General features: G+C 40.7%; 1 long non-coding RNA gene across 1 annotated transcript in view; it reads left to right on the top strand.

Moving 5' to 3' along the window:
* LOC117201427 (uncharacterized) overlaps positions 1 to 18,216 on the top strand; it is a 294,394-nt gene extending 276,178 nt beyond the window's left edge. Inside the window, exons 7-10 of the long non-coding RNA XR_004483441.2 lie at positions 6,762 to 7,116; positions 10,029 to 10,131; positions 12,729 to 12,790; positions 16,878 to 18,216. This is a non-coding gene — a long non-coding RNA (uncharacterized LOC117201427). The remainder of the gene's footprint in view (positions 1 to 6,761; positions 7,117 to 10,028; positions 10,132 to 12,728; positions 12,791 to 16,877) is intronic.
* The last annotated feature ends 891 nt before the right edge of the window (positions 18,217 to 19,107 follow it).

Below are 19,107 nucleotides of genomic sequence, written 5' to 3'. Positions count from 1 at the left end.
TCTATGAAAGGAGTTCTTCTTTTAACTGAAGAATATTGATATCCCATAACATTTTATAAGGAAATGGTACATGCTAACCCAAATCTAGGATTGTTTTATATTAAGGAAAATCTGAAGGAAGGAAAAATGAAAAGGATCACATATTTTAACCACACAAATAAAAAATAGATGGTCTAAATAAACATAAAATATACCCAGTAAGAATACAAGAAAACCATAAAATCAAATAAGGGAAAGCAAAAACCTTACCCAAGTCACAGGCATTTTACAGTAAAAGTAGCATTTTGACTTTTATAGAAGTAATATGAAAGTTGAAATCTAGAAAATTCCATCAGGTCCAACTTCCCCCCCCCCCCAATAACCGGAAGCAGAAAGGAAACAGGAAGAACAGGTACTATCTGGTGAAGTGAACTGACTTCTCTGAAAGAGGTTGGGAGGAAGATATCAGTGAAGAAGCCAATGGAAGGAGACCGCCTGGGCGCTGGAAAGGGCAGCAAGCTTGGAAGGACGTCTCAAGACAGCTGATCTTGGCTCAGCTGCCAACCAGCTACACAAGGTCACACGAAATACTTCCCTGCTTCTCGCTTTGCTCTGTTACTTTAAAAAGAAAAGAATCAGATGACATTTTAACAACCCCATCCAACTGTAAAACTGTGACTCTGATGAATGTCCACAGGTAGAGAGTGAGGAAATACTTTAACACAATAAAGGCATAGAAATGTTGAGCTTATAAAAAACCAAAAGTAAGAAATAGCCAGTGTAACTGTTTGAAAGACTAGAAGTAATGGAGGCAAACAATAATAACAGGTACTACATGCAGGTGTGCTAATAAGCCACACGTCTACGTGCAGAGGTTGGGTTTCATTAAAAATAAAAGGAAAGTCATTAAGTAGTGAGCATATTAATTATTACCCATGAAGTGTTAGCTTTGTATTACCAGTGAGTACCTGGCAGGCAGCTATTTACAAATATTTCTGTAAACTCACTCACACTCAGTATATTACTTGGTACAATCTGAGACGTAATAGACCCCTAAGCTTGAGTCTATGTGTCTGGCTTCCAAGTCCAATAACGTCACCTTCTAGGCAACATGATGGAGGATTAAGTTCTCAGGAATTTTTTCTGCAGTAGCAATTTCATTAAAATTCTTCACCATATTCAATTCAATTACTATAAACCATGCCAGATGATTTTCAAATAAAGAAAGAAGTACATATATGAACCAGCATTTATTTACAATACAGAATAATACACACAATAAAACAAGAAGATTCAACATACAGAAAAAGGCTTAAAGAGGCAGGGATGCCTGAGTAGGATTTTGAAGGATAAGTAGGTGTTTATTCAACACAAAAATGGAGAAATATCCCGAGCATTCCAAGGCATAGAAGCAAGAAGCAAAATGAAAGATTTGGGAAATTACAATTGGTTAAGTATTTCTGAAACAAAGGTCTAAGAGTGGACAATAGCAAGATGTGAAACAGGGGAGGAGACAACTAGCTCACAAAGGGCTTTCTGTGTCATTCTAATAACGAAGGTCTTTTCTTATGGGCAGTGAAAAGCCTCTGAGAGATTTTGAGCCTTTGAGTGATACTCTCAAGTTGGCCTTTCAGGGAGATGATCCCAGCTGCAGTGTGGAGGGGCGAATATGAGATGGAGAAGTGAGGAGACCAACAGGGAAAGAGATAGGAAGGAACTGAATTAAAGCCATGGCGGAGGAGATGGGACAGAGAGGTTTTAAATTTGGAAATGGTGGGATTTTGGTAACCGAGGAGACATTTCCGACCTGCTGTAGAGCCAGTCACAGAGAAGGACCACAGAAGGACCAACAGGTTTAGGGGTGGAAGGTCCAGTTTGGACCATATCGAGTATGAGATGTTCTGAAGACAAGTGAGCCCACCTCTATATCATCTTTTTCCTCTCTAGCCCCTGCAGATTTGAAAAGCCTATTTTTAGAGAATAAAAAAAAATCTAAATATCTGGGTTCATTTATTAATTAAATGTCTCTAAGAAAATGAAAGGGATGTTCTCCCCCAGAGTAAAATCAAGCACACATAATGCTCTAAGGAATTACACTGCCGTAATGCTGTAAGAGGTATCACCCAGTCAAATACCAGTTAACCAAATGCTTTGTCCATAGAAAGGAATTGTACACGTTACACCTGGGTCATCAAAATTTAAAGAATGGTTATGCAAAAGATACCCTTAATAGCAAATCTTCCAGGATTCAGACTCTTGAGTTACCTTAAATATATTCTTACGCAGCTCACTTAAAACAATGCACACATGTGTGGGAATGTTCTTGCTTTTGCTGAATGCCTCCCGCTCTGTGTAATGGTCTGCACTTAGTTGGGATAGAAGAATCCAAGGGGTGACAGCATCTGTAAAAAGACAGGGAACAGTGGGCCAAGTTTGCATTCCTGTTTGGCAACGTAGGGCCAGACTCTTAGGACTGTGGTCAAGACAACACTAAGTTTAACTGATACTTAACATGTTGTAGTTGGGAAGGCCTCGGCGTTGCTCTTGTGTGTGTCAGTAAGCCCTAGGAGAAAAACAGACTGTGCAAATGGCATTTCCAGCAGTCACAGAATGGCAGGCTGACACATTTGGGTAGCAATGGCCAATCCAAAGTTTGCTTGCATAATTAGTATATTTGGTACTACTTGAGAAAGGACATTTTCCATGAAGAACTTGCTTTGAAGGCAGAACTTTCACTGCCAGGTCTCCAGGGAGGGTCATTTTTTCCAGCTCTCACTTTTGCTATCTATGACTCATCCCTCAACATTTAAGGGAAAACATTCTTAACAGAGGACCACATGAGGATTCAAGATGGAACTTTCTGAGTGTCTCCAAATATCCCCTCTGATCAGAGCTTCACGTAAGCTTGCTAAAGCTCCTGTGTGATGACCCCAGCTCTGGGCTCCATCCTGGAGATAGGGAGACGAGGTGAGCCATAGGGGCAGCTTGACATGCCTCCACGTGACATGCCCGTGGTCCCTAAGGTCAGACACCCTGTCCTTCTTGAGAGGAAGTAATGATTTACTCTTGAGAGAGGAAGGAGGGATAGAGTTCTGGAAACCATGGGGTGGGGAGCAGTAAGAGGAAGAAGGGAAGCTTATCCAGATGCTTTAAGAAATTGCTAGAAAATACCAAGCAAGCTTCGGCAGCCTTTATAAGCCCCTGCAAAAATAACCCCCGCTCACTTGGCTAATGATGGAAATAAACGTTGTCCCAAAGAACAGCCTCTGATTGGCTCGGCCTCTTGAATTTGAAAGGCACTTGGGGGAAACAAACTGACCCTGTGATGCTACAGCCATAAACTAGGGCATCATCTTTGACTTTTTGTTGCTACTGGTTAATCTCTCCTTCTCGTTTCTTACTGACACCTCAGGATTAAATTGATCAAAGCATGAGGGGAGTGGGATGGGAGTCCAGATAGTGGCAACTAGTTTTTGTCTGGTTTGTTAAATATGACCCACACTTCTAGCCAGTGGACTCTGCTTCACACCCTGAGCAGTACGTTCTCAGGATCTCAGTTCAGTCCTTCTCAGTTGAGAATGATTCCCTTCACCAAGCGCAGGGAGAGAAGTAAGAGCTGTCTCCGGCAGGTGAGCGTGTCAGAAGACCGTCCACAACCCTAGGCACTGACACTGCAGCCTGCCTCCGCCTATGGAGACCTGTCACCAGGGTGCATGCAGCTTTGTAACTGCATAAATTATATAGAAGAAAAATAATGGTTTCTCCTTTGGGGGTGAGGGGCTGCGATCCTCTGATTTTTTTTTAAACGTTTTACTGTTCTATAAACAGTCTTCTATGGCCCTGGTTTTATTTTAATTACATGTATCCATCTTTATTTTTTTCCTCTCCCAAACCTGGGCAGTAATGCATTGCACATTTAAAAGAAACCACATACAGAAAGAAACCACATTCTTGGAATGAAATACCCTGAAGGAGCATCTACATGCTTCTTTATGATGCTACTAGTGATGTTGGCAGCTTCCATACGCACAGGTTTAGAATTACTCTCAGCAACCGGGGAGCTTCAAGGGGATTTGCAGTAGCCAAAAGAAGGGAGGAGCCCCTGTCCTTCTTCTGTGGGGTCTGATAGGTTTCTGACCTATGACCTGTGAACAGGACAGCCTCCAGAAAAATCTTCTTGGAGTTCTGACTTACTTCCTACCAAAATATAAAAGATTCAAATGTCAAGTTTGTAAGTCATAAAAAGATGCATTTTCTTATTGGAGGAGATTCCAATTATGGGATGAACGGCTCTGTCCCCTTGAGTTTGATTTTATGTATAAAAATGTGTAAAATCAAATACATATGAATACATACATACATACATGTACATGTACATATACTTGCTTTTATGCTACTTTTGTATTAAACTTTAAAGTCTTAACTCCTCAAAGGCAACCATAATAACTATTTGATGAACATATTATTATCCAGATAAAAAATACAAATTTGAAATCAGAAGATTCTCTTAGTGTAATTCCTTTGGAATGGACTAGTGAGTGCACAGAAAGGCCTTCAACGATATCGGGGGCAAAATCCTTGGAGAACCACACCCCAGAGGGTTGCAGCTGGTAAGTATGGGAAACCCGGAGAAGTAAAACCCTCCAAGGCAAACACAGCACCCATGGCCTAGGTTAGAGTAACCCTTTCTCCTCCCATGTGGCTCTGGAAGCACGTCCGGCTTTGTGTTTGACACTGCTGCACCTCTGGAGAGATGCCATTTCTAAGTGATAGCCACGGCCCTTCCACAGGAGACAGCCTGTGTCTCCCAGACCACCGCAATTATGCCTCTCCTCCCCTGGCCTCTGCCCGCAGCGTGGGTCAGCATGCCGCTACCCACTTAGAGCACTCGCCCGTTTAGAGTCTCAAGGGGATGGTCAATACCACATATGTGAATTTTGGGGAAACGCACTGGGGGGGAGAAACCCAGCATGATTCAGAAATAGCACACCAGTAAAACCCAATGTATAGTCAGGATTTTTCAAGAGTTCTATATACGTCAATGTTCCAGAAAAACAAAACTAATTTTTTAAGTATCAGAATGCTTTTACACAGGATTGATTCGATCAAATAAAACCTAAAGTACTTTATACTCTTCCTTGCCTTCTCCTTTTTTTTGGCCATGCCATTCCCTGATCAGGAATTGAACCCAGGCCACAGCAGTGAAAGCCCGGAATCCTAACACTAGGCCACCAGGGGACTCCTGCTTTCTCAATTTTTGAACATAACTTTACCATTGTTAATAAAGTGGCATCATGATTTTCTACCATCGGTTAAAAACATTCCTGATCTGGTGTCACGTGCTTTCTCTTTGGCTCTCCTACCCCTGTCCTCATATACCCTTACACCCCTCACTTTGGGCCTGCAGCCTTTATTTGTGCATGTTTGTTGATTGAGTGAATGACTGACTCTCCCTAGGCCCCGTTTCCACAGGCCAGGCTCTCCCCATCTTTCCTGACCCAGCTGTACTAGGTGGCCCCCTGAATCCCCTTTTCACTTGGCTACTGCAAATGATAGTTCCATAATTGACGTTAATCTTTTAATTTTAATTTTTTTCAGTTTTTGCGGTACACGCGCGAGGGCCTCTCACTGTTGTGGCCTCTCCTGTTGCGGAGCACAGGCTCCGGATGCGCAGGCTCAGCGGCCATGGCTCACGGGCCCAGCCGCTCTGCGGCATGTGGGATCTTCCCGGACCGGGGCACGAACCCGTGTCCCCTGCATCGGCAGGTGGACTCTCAACCACTGCGCCACCAGGGAAGCCCCTGACGTTAACTTTTAAGTTTTCACTTTGACATGTATCACTCATGATTATTTGTACACTTATTTATGTGAATATAAGCTGTTAAGAGCAGTAGCCATATTTTACACACCTTAGTTTACTGTGGGGTGTTTTGGGTTTTTTGTTTGTTTGTTTGTTTGTTTGGCTGCACCGTGCAGCATGTGGGATCTTTGTTCTGCCACCAGGGATCGAACCCGGGCCCTTGGCAGTGAGAGTGCAGAGTCCTAACCACTGAAAAATGGTACTGATGAACCTGGCTGCAGTAAAGAGATAGACATAGAAAATGGACTTGAGGACACAGGGTGGGAGGGGGAAGCTGGGGTGAAGTGAGAGTAGCATCGACTTGTATACACTACCGAATGTAAAATAGTTGGCTGGTGGGAAGCAGCCGCATAGCACAGGGAGATCGGCTCGGCTCGGTGATTTGCGGTGACCTAGGGGGTGGGATAGGGAGGACGGGAGGGAGGCTCAAGAGGGAGGGGACATGGGGACATGTGTATGCATATGGCTGATTTGCTTTGTTGTGCAACAGAAACTAACACGGTATTGTGAAGCAATTATACTCCAATAAAGATCTATTAAAAAAAAAACACAGTGCCTGACTCAAAGAGATATTTTTACAAAAACACTTTTGAGGCGTTTGTTGAATGAATTTGTAGAAAAGGTCCTGGCTGGCCAAAACTGAAATCCAATACAGCTGGCAGGTGAAGCTAAGTGAACTGTCCCCCACTCCCAGCCCCAATTCCTTTGTCTGTCGTACAATCACGGATCTAGGTAGGGGCTGAGAGTCCCCCTGAAAAGAAAAAAACAAAAAACCAACACTCTGTATCATGCCCACAGTTGGAAACCCTGCCTTACTTCTAGTGCGTGAACTAGAACCTAGCTCACAGCAGGTGTTCAATAAATAAACTAACTTCTGTGATCTATCCAGGCCTATCTTAACTTTTCCTTGGCTTGTTTTCAGAGAACATGTCACCTCATCTTAGAACAGGCTTTAGTCCGTATCCTCAGGAGGAGTAAGGATACTGGTGCATGCAAAGATGACCAAGGAGCTGAACCGTGAAGCCTAAGAGAGACTGTGGCCCTTGTGTCACCTCGTTCTCAGCAACAGCTGCTGCATCTTGTTTCCTCAGGCTTCGGCTCAGAGGAGATAATGACACTCGGGGAAGAGGATTCCCAGCTTTGCAGAGACAAGGGCAGCAATGCTGGAGAACCTCAGGCTCCCTCTATGCCTGGAATAGCCGTGGGGGCCGGAAATGATTCCCAGGGATCCTGGACTCTCAGAAGACACCTGTCAGTGTGTCCCAGAAAATATACAGGTGAGATTTTCAAGGGAATGGAGTTCCTGCTTAAAAAGATGGCTGTCGTTAGCTGGTAATAGTTGGTTTTACTGTTTACTGTGACATCGTTTTGCCCAAGGGTGGGTGTGGAACCATTGGGAAATGAATGAATGAATGATCATGCCTAGTAAAATGGAATTCTTAGAAAACAGTGTTTTCCCCTGTAAAATGTCAAATATTCTAGTGGATCCTAATGGAAAAAATATATATTTTTAAAATTTTTATTGGAGTATAGTTGAGTTACAATGTTGTGTTAGTTTCAGGTGTACAGCAAAGTGAATCAGTTATACATATAACATAGCCACTCTTTTTTAGATTCTTTTCCCATATAGGTTATTACAGAATATTGAGTAGAGTTCCCTGTGCTATACAGTAGGTCCTTACTAGTTATATATTTTATATGTAGTCGTGTGTATATATTAATCCCAATCTCCTAATTTATCCCTCCCCTCCTTTCCCCTTTGGTAACCATACATTTGTCTTCTACATCTGTGAGTCTGTTTACGTTTTGTAAATAAGTTCATTTGTACCATTTTTATAGATTCCACATATAAGTGATACCATATGGTATTAGTCTTTCTGTGTCTGACTTCACTTAGTGTGATAATCTCTAGGTCCATCCATGTTGCAGCAAATGGCATTATTTCATTCTTTTTATGGCTGAGCAATATTCCATTGTATAGGTGTATAATGTCTTCTTTATCCATTCCTCTGCCAATGCACATTTAGGTTGTTTCCATGTCTTGACTATTGTAAATAGTGCTGCAGTGAACATTGGAGTGCATGTATCTTTTTGAACTATGGTTTTCTCCAGATCTGTGCCCAGGAGTGGGATTGCTGGATCATATGGTAGCTCTATATTTAGTTTTTTAAGGAACCTCCATACTGTTTTAAAAACCTCCATACTGTTCTCCATAGTGGTTGTATCAATTTACATTCCCACCAATATTGTAAGAAGGTTTCCTTTTCTCCACACCCAAAAACTATTTTAAATTAAAGAATGTCAGAACTAATGGGGAGCTTAGCAACTAACCAGTCTGAACCCCTTGCTTTGCTGATGAGAGAACTTTGCAGTCCTATGGCCCAATGTTGTCTGAGATGGGACCAGCAACCAGGCTTGCTGAGGGGTGGTAGCCTTTTCCTTACCAGTAGAGACACTCCCTAAAGAATGATGTGGGAGCTAGTTCTGCTTGGAGCCCAGCTGGAGCCAGGAAGCCCCTCTGTACTGAAGAGAACCGGGCTCTGAGCCCTCGTGTTCAGTGCAAACAAGTCAGGCAGTAACGGCTCCTACCAATGAACAGCCAACTATTTTCCATTCCCATTAAGAGAAAGTTAAACCTATACAGTGTCTCAAAAATTTGATCTTTTCTTTAATAAAAGCCACCGCCAAGAGCATACTCCTTTGAACCATCACTTCTCAAAGCAAAATGACTTTGAATTGCATGGACTTTGAGAGGAATTTATTTCCATGGTTGTTTTTAATTTAGGGAGAAAAAGAAAAGGAAAAGAGAGACAAAAGAAAGTGCATGGGTAGCAACAGAATAAGGATCAGTGTATCTAGAAATTTTCATTCAGCAGCTGAAATCCTGCTTAGAAATCCTGCTTACAATGTCTGTTTAGTGGTAGGGCTATTCAGCCTCTCATCCATTCAACAAATATTTATTAAGGGCCAACACCCTGTCAAGAGTCATGCTGGAGATAGAGAAATCACAAGGACCTAATAGATCTAAGTGCAGGGCATCTGGAAGTGGAAAGCACAGAGGACTTCCCTGAGGTGACAGGCAATAGTTTCTGCATGCCACCTGGAGGGGGAGGACACAGCAGATGGGAGGCAAGAGAGTAGTGTTCCAGGAACAGAAAGCCACTCGGTGAGCCTGTAGGGCTGAGTGTGGGAAGAGGGTGCAGTGACAAAGCAGACTGGAGGGAAAGGAAAGGCCATCTTAGGAGTTTAGCTGTATCTCAAAGGTGATGGGAGCTATTGGAAATATCAAGAATGTGTTACATGAGCTGATCCACATTTAGAAAATAGTCAATCCGCAATAGCTCTTAAACATAAGAGATGCCCAGTTAAAACTCAGAGATACTGATTTTCACCTGTCAAATGAGCAAAAAGCAAAGTTTTGAGCACAGTAGAGAATCGGGCATTTTACCCTTATTTCTGGCTGGAGTAATAACGATTCAGCAACGTATATTAAAATACAAACACATCTACCTTGGACCCAGCAATCCCAATTCTCAGAATCTATCCTGCAGTTACTGTCACACCAGTATGGAGTGACATATTCATATTCATTCATTGCAGCATTGTTTGTAACAGCAAAATATCAAAAACTAGTAAATGTCCATTAAAAGCAGGCTGGCTAAATACATTTTATTAGCTCGATATGATGGACACCTTGCCCTTTAAAAATAAATAAATAAATAAACTTCCTTATATGGAAAGGTTACCAAGGTACATTGCATATTTAAAAAGGAAGTATAAAACAGTGTGCCTGGCATAGCATCTTTATGTGGAAGGAGATATTAAAAGATATATTAATATGTTTTATTGAATATATATGCTGTATCTCTGGAATAACACACGGTAGATTACTTCCCATGATTGTGTAAAAGGAAACTGGGTAGCTGGAGGTGGGGCTAGGGGGGATCGTTTCCAATGAGTGCCATCTTCCATGACTTGGACCAAAGAGTTTCATGGAGTGATGTGGGCAGAACTCAAAGTGTAGTTGAGGATGGGATTCATGAGCAGTGATGGACATGAGACCACTTTCAAGACGTCTGGTTGTGGAAGGGGAGAGCGATAGGGCAGGGTGGGGGTAAAGGAGCAACGTCAGATCAAGAAAAGTCTCTTTTGAACTGGGAAACAGACTTGAGCTTGTTTTCAAATACAGCCACAGAGACAAAAGGATGAAAATTTTAAAGACGGAGATATTGACAAAGTGAGACAAGGGTGGAAACGAAAGTATTGCAGATTTCCAAAGAAGACTTAAAACTGTAAGTCCAAGGATTATATCATTTGTTTTTTTCTCTACTTTTCTATCTACCCTCTGTTGCCTTTAGAACAGTTTTTTGAGCGTGAGTCCCCCATTCTCCTTGCTTGGCCCTGCAGTAAACCTTTCTCTGCTCAACAAAACAGAACAAAAGACAAAACAAAACAAAAAACAGTGGTTTGTACCAAGCAGGACTCATTAAATGTTTATTTACCATCTGATGTCACGGTGCCTGAGCTTGTATTGTGAAGGATCTCCCTTCACGGAACATCAGCTGCAAGATCAAAGCGGCACGCACCTACCTTAGAAAGTGTACGCAGGCATCCTACCAGCACTACATCCCTCCCTGTCCCTGGAAGAGTAAAGAGTGTGGTCCCCCCCACCACTCCCTGGCCTCCACCATCAGCTCTGCCTAGAGCTCCTGGCTGCAGATGAATCCCACACCAAGGGCTGTGCGTCCAGCGGGTCCAGACCTACGCTCAATGTAAAAGCCAGGACCCACCCCACAAATTCCTTCCTAAGTTTTCAGTGTTTTTTATGTCCCAGCATTCCCACCCCCCTTTCTGGCATTTTCCAAGTGAAAAATTTGACTCACACTCCCCCTAGTGACAGCCCAGGAATTCTTTTCAATGATTAAACCACACCTCCTGGATAGCAAAGAGAAGCAGCCTGCCCTGGATGTGCACCTTTACCTCCCCAACCCCCAGTCCCACCCCCGACACATTTGCTGATGTTGTTTTCTGTGATTAGAAAGAAATAATTGGCCAGCTGAATAGCTAGACCTTAGCAGATTAGAGGGAATGAGTTTCAGTCAGTGTCATGAAACATCACCAGATCTTCCTGGTTTTGTGAGTCAAAAATATTAGAAGCAGGAAGACGGCATGTAGAAAGGAGAAAAGAGGAACATAGAATATGCCACATGTGTCCAGGGCTGCACTGGTGATCCCGAAGCCAAAGCAGGATGACCACTGCCACACAGGCTCAATTTAAGAAGACAGAAACTCAAAAGGTTAATGCACTGAGGACATGTTAACCTGTGGGAGAGATGGCTTTAGGGGACAGTGAAAGCAGTGGTTAAATATTTGCTGGGCTAACCAGTGGAATATTAAACTTCCTTGTTCAGAACAACTCCCCATAAGTGGTTCTGAACCATTTGAGGGTCAGTTTGAGAACCAATGAATCTACACACTTTCTCTCCAGAATAATGTATTTTCACATTTCAGAGTTATAGAAAAAAAAATTCATGGTTAATAAATGTAGAAACAGATGTTCAACCCCACTTAAAGACTCAGGCCGAAGTAACAGGGATATACTATTTTTTAGCTGTCAATTTGGAAAAGATCAAACAATTTCTCGATGCTAAGTAGTATAGTCAAAGGCATGAGGAAACAGGCACCCTGGCACTATTGATGCAGTATTAGCTGGTGCCATCTTTTGTGGAAGAGGCCCCATATGTTAAGCAACTCCCCAGGCCACAGCTTCGCTCCCCATCTCCAGGCCTATGAGTCTTCAGTGTATATCGCCCACCCAGTTCAGACCGCTCTTTGAGCTTTAAACATGAGTAATTGACTGTCTTCACTTGACTGTCTCAAAGGTTCTGCAAATCGAACATGTGCAAGACAGAACTCAAAACCCCCCATAAACATGGCCCCCTGATAGTGTTCCCTGCAGTGTATAGCACCCCCATTCATCTAGTTGTATTAGTCAGAAATCCCAGAGGCACCTGTGACATTTCCCTCTAAGTGCTTCTCCCCGCTTCCATGTCACCACACCAGTTTATGTCATCATCCTGTCTCACCTGGATGACTGTAATAATCTCCTAACTTGAGTCCTAACAGCCGCTCTGTTCCACTGATGAGTTATCCTCATTGCAGTCAGAGGAACCCTTTCAAAACTTAAGTCGAATCATGCCAAGCCCCCTGTTTAAAGTCCTGCAAATGATTTTAAGATAAAGACAAAAATCTTAAATGCAGCCTACCCCACTCCCTCCTTCGTTCTCACATGCCACCCTTCTTTCCCTTTCTTTAGAGCCACTTTTCTCTCCTACCACAGGGATGGATATATACTTATATATTTCTTCTTTATCAAATTATCTTCTCCCTCTCTTCACCTAGTTTAGTGCCACGCAGGACATAATCACAAGTCCCTAAGGAAGGCATTCCTGTCACCCCAGTTCAGCTCACTTTTCTTTTGTTATTTTGTATGTGAAATCATAGAACCATGTCTTTTTTCTTTCTGGATTATAGCAATTTGTAATTATGCCCTAATCTATGTGATTGTTTTAGTTCTATCTTTTCCTGCTACTAGACTATAATCTTCATGACAGCAGAGACCTTGTCTTTCCCAAAGTGTACTGGTGTATCTTAAATGGCAAGAGGTAGGCACTGTGTGTGTGTGTGTGTGTGTATGTTAGAAAATGCGAGGAAGAAAATACACAAAAATTTTAACAGTGGTTATTTATAGGTAATGACTTATGCATGACTTTTTTCCTTCCTTTATTTTCCTGTATTTTATATATTTTATATACTAGGTATGCATTTATTTATAACCAGATAAAAATCAATGTGTTATATTATGAAAACCTAATCAACTGAATTTCAGGGGAAATACCTGTCAGCCACCTATGTTAAATACGTGTGGACCATAAAGACTTATCAGGAAAGGTAAGGAAAACTAACAGCATTAAAATGAGAGGCTAAAATGAAATTATAAAGTAACTAACCATGGGGTAAACAACAGAAGAGGTCTTTTCAAAAATCTGAATTAGTATCTTTAGAGACATTTGGGAATGTTATTTTTATCATAACAAAGTACTATGTAAAATAGAGCAATTAGAGAACAAGAAAGAGATTTATGTTATTAAAAGTATATTTTCAAAAAGGCAGTGAAAGAACTGCATAATAAAATACACACAGCTGAAGTCAGTGAGCTGAAAGATAAATCAAGGCAATCTCCCAAAAGGGAGGAGATTTAAAGCAATGGAAAATATGAGAGAGAAGTTAAAAGACATGGCATATGACCAAAAGGTGTCTGAGAAAGAGATTACAGGGACTATGTAGAAGGAGGGAAAAAAAGAAAGAAAAGAAATGGTAGAAGAAAATTTCTCTGCACTAGAGACAAAAACAGATCATCAAATATGAAAGAGCCACCAACAACCAAGTGGAGGAGAAGGGATTTCAAGAGATAAACCTAGATACATACTCTTAAAAAAATCAATTAATCAAAGATATAAAGAAAAACAGCTTCTAGTTGGGAATACAAATTATCTCAAAAAATAAGAATTTTCTGCAGCAATAAATAGAAAAGACAAAAATCCTTTCCCATGTGGAGCCCACATTCTAGTAAGAGGGAAACAGATAAGGAACAAGGTAAATAAGTGAAATATTTAGACTGTTAGATAGCTATCCAGCAAGGATAGGGAATATTGCAGGGTTGCAACTTTAAGTAGTTTTATCAGGGCAGCCTCACTGTGAAAGCAACATCTCCGTCAAGACCTGGAAGAGGTAAGGGATTAGCCATTCAGATGTCTGGGGTAGAGCATTGGGGGGTGGGGGAGGGCAGTGCTCATCATGTGCAAAGGCCCTGAGGCAAGAGCATGCTCATTGTGCTCTAGGACCACCAAGGAGGCCATTGTGGCTGGAGTAGAGTAAACAAGGAGAAGAGGTAATAGGAGACAAATTACATGGGACCTATGAGGCCATTGGTAAACATCAGTTTTTACTGAGTAAAATAGGAAGTTACTGAAGAGTTTCAGGCAGAGGGGGTGACATGATCTATCACTTGAGCTGATGTACTGGAAATAAACTGAAGGGGGTGAAGGGAAGATTCAGGGAAACAAGAGGTGTATGAGAGAGGGTCAGACCAGGGTGGTAGCAGAGGAGGGGGTGGAAAGGGTTCATGTTCTAGGTACATTGTGGAGGTAAAGCTAACAGGACTCAAGTGTGACTCCAACATTTTTGACCTGAGAAACTAGCAGATAGAACTGCCATTGCCTCAGATGAAGAAGGCTGAAAGAAACAGACATGGAGGAGAAGACCAAGATTTCAGTTTTGAACATGTTGGGTTTGAAATTAGATATACATGTGGAGTTATAGAGAAGGAAGTTGGATAAACAAGTCTGGCTTCAGGAGAGGATACAAGAGAGAGAAAGAGAGCTATTTTTATATAATACATATATACGTATATAAACATACACATACATACATATGAATCATCAAGGTAGAAATGTTATTTAAAAACATGAGGCTGGATAAAGTTCCAAAGTGAGTAGAGATGGACAAAGGGAAGAGATCTAAGAACTGGGTTCTGGGATGTACTAACATTTAGAGGTCAGAGAGATGAGAAGAAAGGAGCAAACAAATCTGAGAAGTAGCAACCACAGAAATAGGCAGAAATTCAAGGGAGTATCGTGTCATGGAAGCCAAAAAAGAGAACATGTTTCAGGGAAGAAACAGTGATCAAAACTGCTGACAGGACAAATAAGTTGACCACTGGATTTGGCAACATGAATGTAATTAGTGATCTAGATAAGAGTGGTTCTGTGGAAACTTGGGAAGATATTGGCAGCAGTGAGTATTAGTCAATCTTTAGAGTTTTCTTACTAGACAAGCAAGGAAGACATAAAGGGTAGCTGGAGGAGAAAGTGAGGTCAGGAAAGAATTTTTTGTTGTTATGAAATATAACATCCTCTTTGAAGGCTCATGGGAAGATCCAGTAGAGAGGGGGAATTTTTTTTTATTAATTTTTATTGGAGTATAGTTGCTTTACAACGTTGTGTTGATTTCTGCTGTACAGCAAAGTGAATTAGCTATACGTATACATATATCTCAAGAGGGGGAAATTAAATTGATGAAGTAGGAATGAAAAGGGGAATTGCTGGAGCAGTGTGCTTGCATATGCAAAAGGGGATGGGATTGGAGGCAGAATGAGAGGAGCTGGGCTTGGCTCGGAGCAGGGAGAATTCAGATGAGACGTATAAAAGGAGCAAAGGTTACTTATGTGGATGGAGATGCAGGCAGTGAATAGATGCAGTGATGGGAGCTTGTGGAAGTCTTCAGGCTGTGATTGTCTCAGAACCAACTACTTGAGAATGAGGATAGAAGTAAGGAAAAGAGGAAAGAGTCGCATGTATGTATGACTAAGGAAAGACCAAAGCTAGAAAGAAAACCAATTTAACCTCGGTGCTTAAAATAATCTCCTTTAAGGAACTCAATTGGGAAGGTGTTTGTTTGTTTAAAAACTTGCATCTCCTTTTCTGTGGGTTTAATCACACTACATGCTTCCAAAGTGACACATTACATATTCGGTGATATAGTGATATATATAGTAATATATATATATATATATATATATATATATATACACACACACACACACACAAATACATATATATAATTTAATATATATTAAATGTTATTTGCCAGTTTCAACATTTAGAAACCATATATAGAAAATGAAAGACAATATAATTACAGAATATAATGGAAATATTATAACCCTTGACAGTGTAAAAACAGTATAATAAATAGAATCAGGACCAAGGGCATGAGGTGGAAATGGAAGTGTGCTAAAACTCTCCTCTGTGTGCAGTTAATAGGTGCTCTGTAGAATTTATATATTGAAATACAGCCCTAAAGACAAGTACCAGAAAAAAACTGCAAATAATAATATAACTAACACATTTAGGAAACAGAAGGAAAGATAGACGGGTTAAAGGTCTTTTAATTTCTCATAAATCACTGGGTTAATAGATATAATCTAAAGTTGATAAACCAAGAAATTAAAGTGTAATTTTAAACTAGAACAGTCAATTCCAAAAGAAGTAAAGAGCAATGTGACTACTTCTGGGGCACAGGATTAACTGGAGAGGAGGTGACGCGGGCAAGTTCTTTATATGGTTCAGGATCATTTGACTTACCTGTGCATGTCTATACATGTATTATTTTCAAAATGTTAAAAAAAATTTAAGTAATTTAAGAAGCTATGAATACTATTTTTGAATCAAGTTTTACCTCCAAAAGATTATATAATTAAGCACTTGGTGAAATCTAGCTCCTTTCAGAATAACTTAACAGGTGCTCACGTTAACGTGCTAGCTTTCATCAAAGGCTGCTTTGAGTAACAACCATTTAAAAAAAAAAGTCCTTGTTTACTCTAGAACCTTTGTTGAGGACATAGATTATTATAAGACTCAGCATTACCGGAGCCTGTGCTCCGCAATGGGAGAGGCCACAACAGTGAGAGGCCCGCGTACCACAAAAAAAAAAAAAAAGACTCAGCATTACTGAGTCTTATATAGAGTCACTATATTACTGAGTCACTATGTAAAGTCCTTGAGTGAGTCTCTTTTAATCTCTGTGTGAAACAAAGCTTTGCCTCTGCTGAAGAACTGTTTTGTTTCCTCTTCTCTAAGAGAACCGTTAATTGGTTACATTCACCTTTTTGACCAAGGGTTGAACTTGAAGCCCTATCCTAGCAATTCTGTTACTCTGTAAGGGTGGCATATTTGTATTTTCCTTCCCCTTGGTCTTGGGTTTCTATTTCTGTTTTTATATTATCATTGAATTTTATGTATGTGTGATATAAGCTGTGATGTAAAATCATTTGTAAATTGAGGTGGGGCATAAATAAGTAAATCAAGTTGGTTATGTAGCAAAATATACTACTTATGACAATTTATAAAATGTATAATCCTTCTACTTTCCCAAGCTGTCAAGTCTTACTCAAGATCTCCTTTTCCTATCACCTTAGGGGTTCTATCCGCCAAGTTGAGATGCATACCAGAATGTCCTCAAAGTTTCTCAAATAAACTGGGCAAAAGTTTCAAGGAGACATGCAAAAGGAAAATTTGAATACAATAAATGTAAATACCAAGTGTAAAGGAACATTTCCCAATAGTTAAATGAGTCCGAAAGTGGGAACGGGCTGCCCTAAACCCAGAAGTTGGTCCTCTCGTGGGACTCTAGACAGCTCTCTGATGGAGACAAGGGAGAACGTGCTCAGGTTCCCTCACCAGCAACACTGTCCAGTATCCTTGCCTCTGACAATCTCAGTGTCAGAAAATGTCACTGGATAATATTGCAGATGCTCAAGGCGGGAGACTTGATGCCTAAGCCTCTCCGTCACCCCTTCCTGATCCCCAAGTTGAAGGCATGCATCCGTCTCATTGCCTGTTAGCTCTGTCAGTCTTCAGCTGTCATGGAGGAAAGTCAGCTCCACCTAGAGCCTTGGTCTCTCAGGTGACAGTTTCTTTTTGGCCTTCACTTGTTACATGGATTAGTAAGATGTCTGCAAAGGACAAAGCGTGCTAAACCAGCAGCACTATGTGTAAAGAAATCTTAGGAAGCTACACAGAAAGTATGTACAACCTTAAAATTGGCACATGGTCCTCCATGAGCTCACCTCAATGTCCGATTCAGCTGCAGATCACGGACTTAATACGAATTCCAGCTGTTCTGCAAGCAAGCCCTGACAATCATCTAAGACTTAGACTGCTGGAAAAATTTATAATCTTCTATCTTCATAAATTTCTGAATCATACACAGTACCCATTTTTCTGTTATTTTAGGGGTTATACTTAGTTAAGCAGACATGGTTACTCAACGTAATAGATCAGAATCTTTTCTGAGGTTTTGAATGAATTGGGAAACACTCAAGGAAGAAATTTCAGAAGACTTAAATCATTTAAAGAAGCATACAGAGCAATGCCATAAAAGGTCATCGAACAGAGAGCAACTAGACCACCGGGGACTAATTCTCTGAGGGTGGAAACCGTAATGACTCATTCAGACCAAAAGGGGTTCCAGAGTCTGATGTCCACAATACCCACTCAGAGCTCGAATGCAACCCGGTCCTTGGGGAAGCCAAGGGAGGAAGAAAGAAAAGCTCTGAGACTGAGGGAGTGAGGGAAACTGAGGACTGAACTACTCATAAACTGACCACCAAACCCAGACACATCAAAACCTGTGATCAGACGGCATCAGAAAACTGCCATTTGTGAACTGCATCCTTTTCCATGGTTTTAACATTTTCATTTTCCTTAGTTCTATGTAGAAATGTCATGATAATAAATATCATGTGGTATCACTTATATGTGGGATCTAAAAAAATGATACAAATGAACTTATTTACAAAACAGAAATCGACTCACAGATGTAGAAAACAAACTTATGGTTACCAAAGGGGAAGGGGAGTTGGGATAAATTTGGAATTTGGGATTGACAGATACAGACTAATATATATATAAAATAGACAACAAGGATCTACTGTATAGCACAGGGAACTATATTCACTATCTTGTAATAACCTATAATGGAAAACAATCTGAAAAAGAATATATATGTATAGCTGAATCACTTTGCTATATACCTAAAACATTGTAAATCAACTATACTTCAACAAAAAGAAAAAAAATTTAATATAATTTTTTATCTTTTTTAAAAATATAAAAAAGTGTCATGACAAAAAACTCAAAAATTATTGACATTGCTTAAATGATAAATTAGAAGGTGATTCTCCATTTTACAAAAGGATTCTTGGCTTCACAAAAGAAAAAGTCATAGCATTTTCAAAATGGCTACGTCCCTTTTTACACCTAAAATATGATATCATTTTGTATCAGTCAAGGTCCCAAAAGGAAACACCACAGTCAAATAATTTGCATAATTTATTATGCAAAATCTCTGTAACTCAAGGTTAGTTCATCTTTTTTTTTTTAACATCTTTATTGGAGTACAATTGCTTTACAATGGTGTGTTAGTTTCTGCTTTACAACAAAGTGAATCAGCTATACATATACATATATCCCCATATCTCCTCCCTCTTGTGTCTCTATCCCACCCCTCTAGGTGGTCACAAAGCACCGAGCTGATCTCCCTGTGCTATGTGGCTGCTTCCCACTAGCTATTGATTTTACATTTGGTAGTGTATATATGTCCATGCCACTCTCTCACTTTGTCCCAGCTTACCCTTCCCCCTCCCC

Source organism: Orcinus orca, chromosome 12 (assembly GCF_937001465.1).
Source record: "Orcinus orca chromosome 12, mOrcOrc1.1, whole genome shotgun sequence".
Taxonomy (NCBI): Eukaryota; Metazoa; Chordata; class Mammalia; order Artiodactyla; family Delphinidae; genus Orcinus; species Orcinus orca.
Note: the sequence above shows the minus strand (reverse complement) of the source record. Positions and strands in the feature narration are given on the sequence as shown.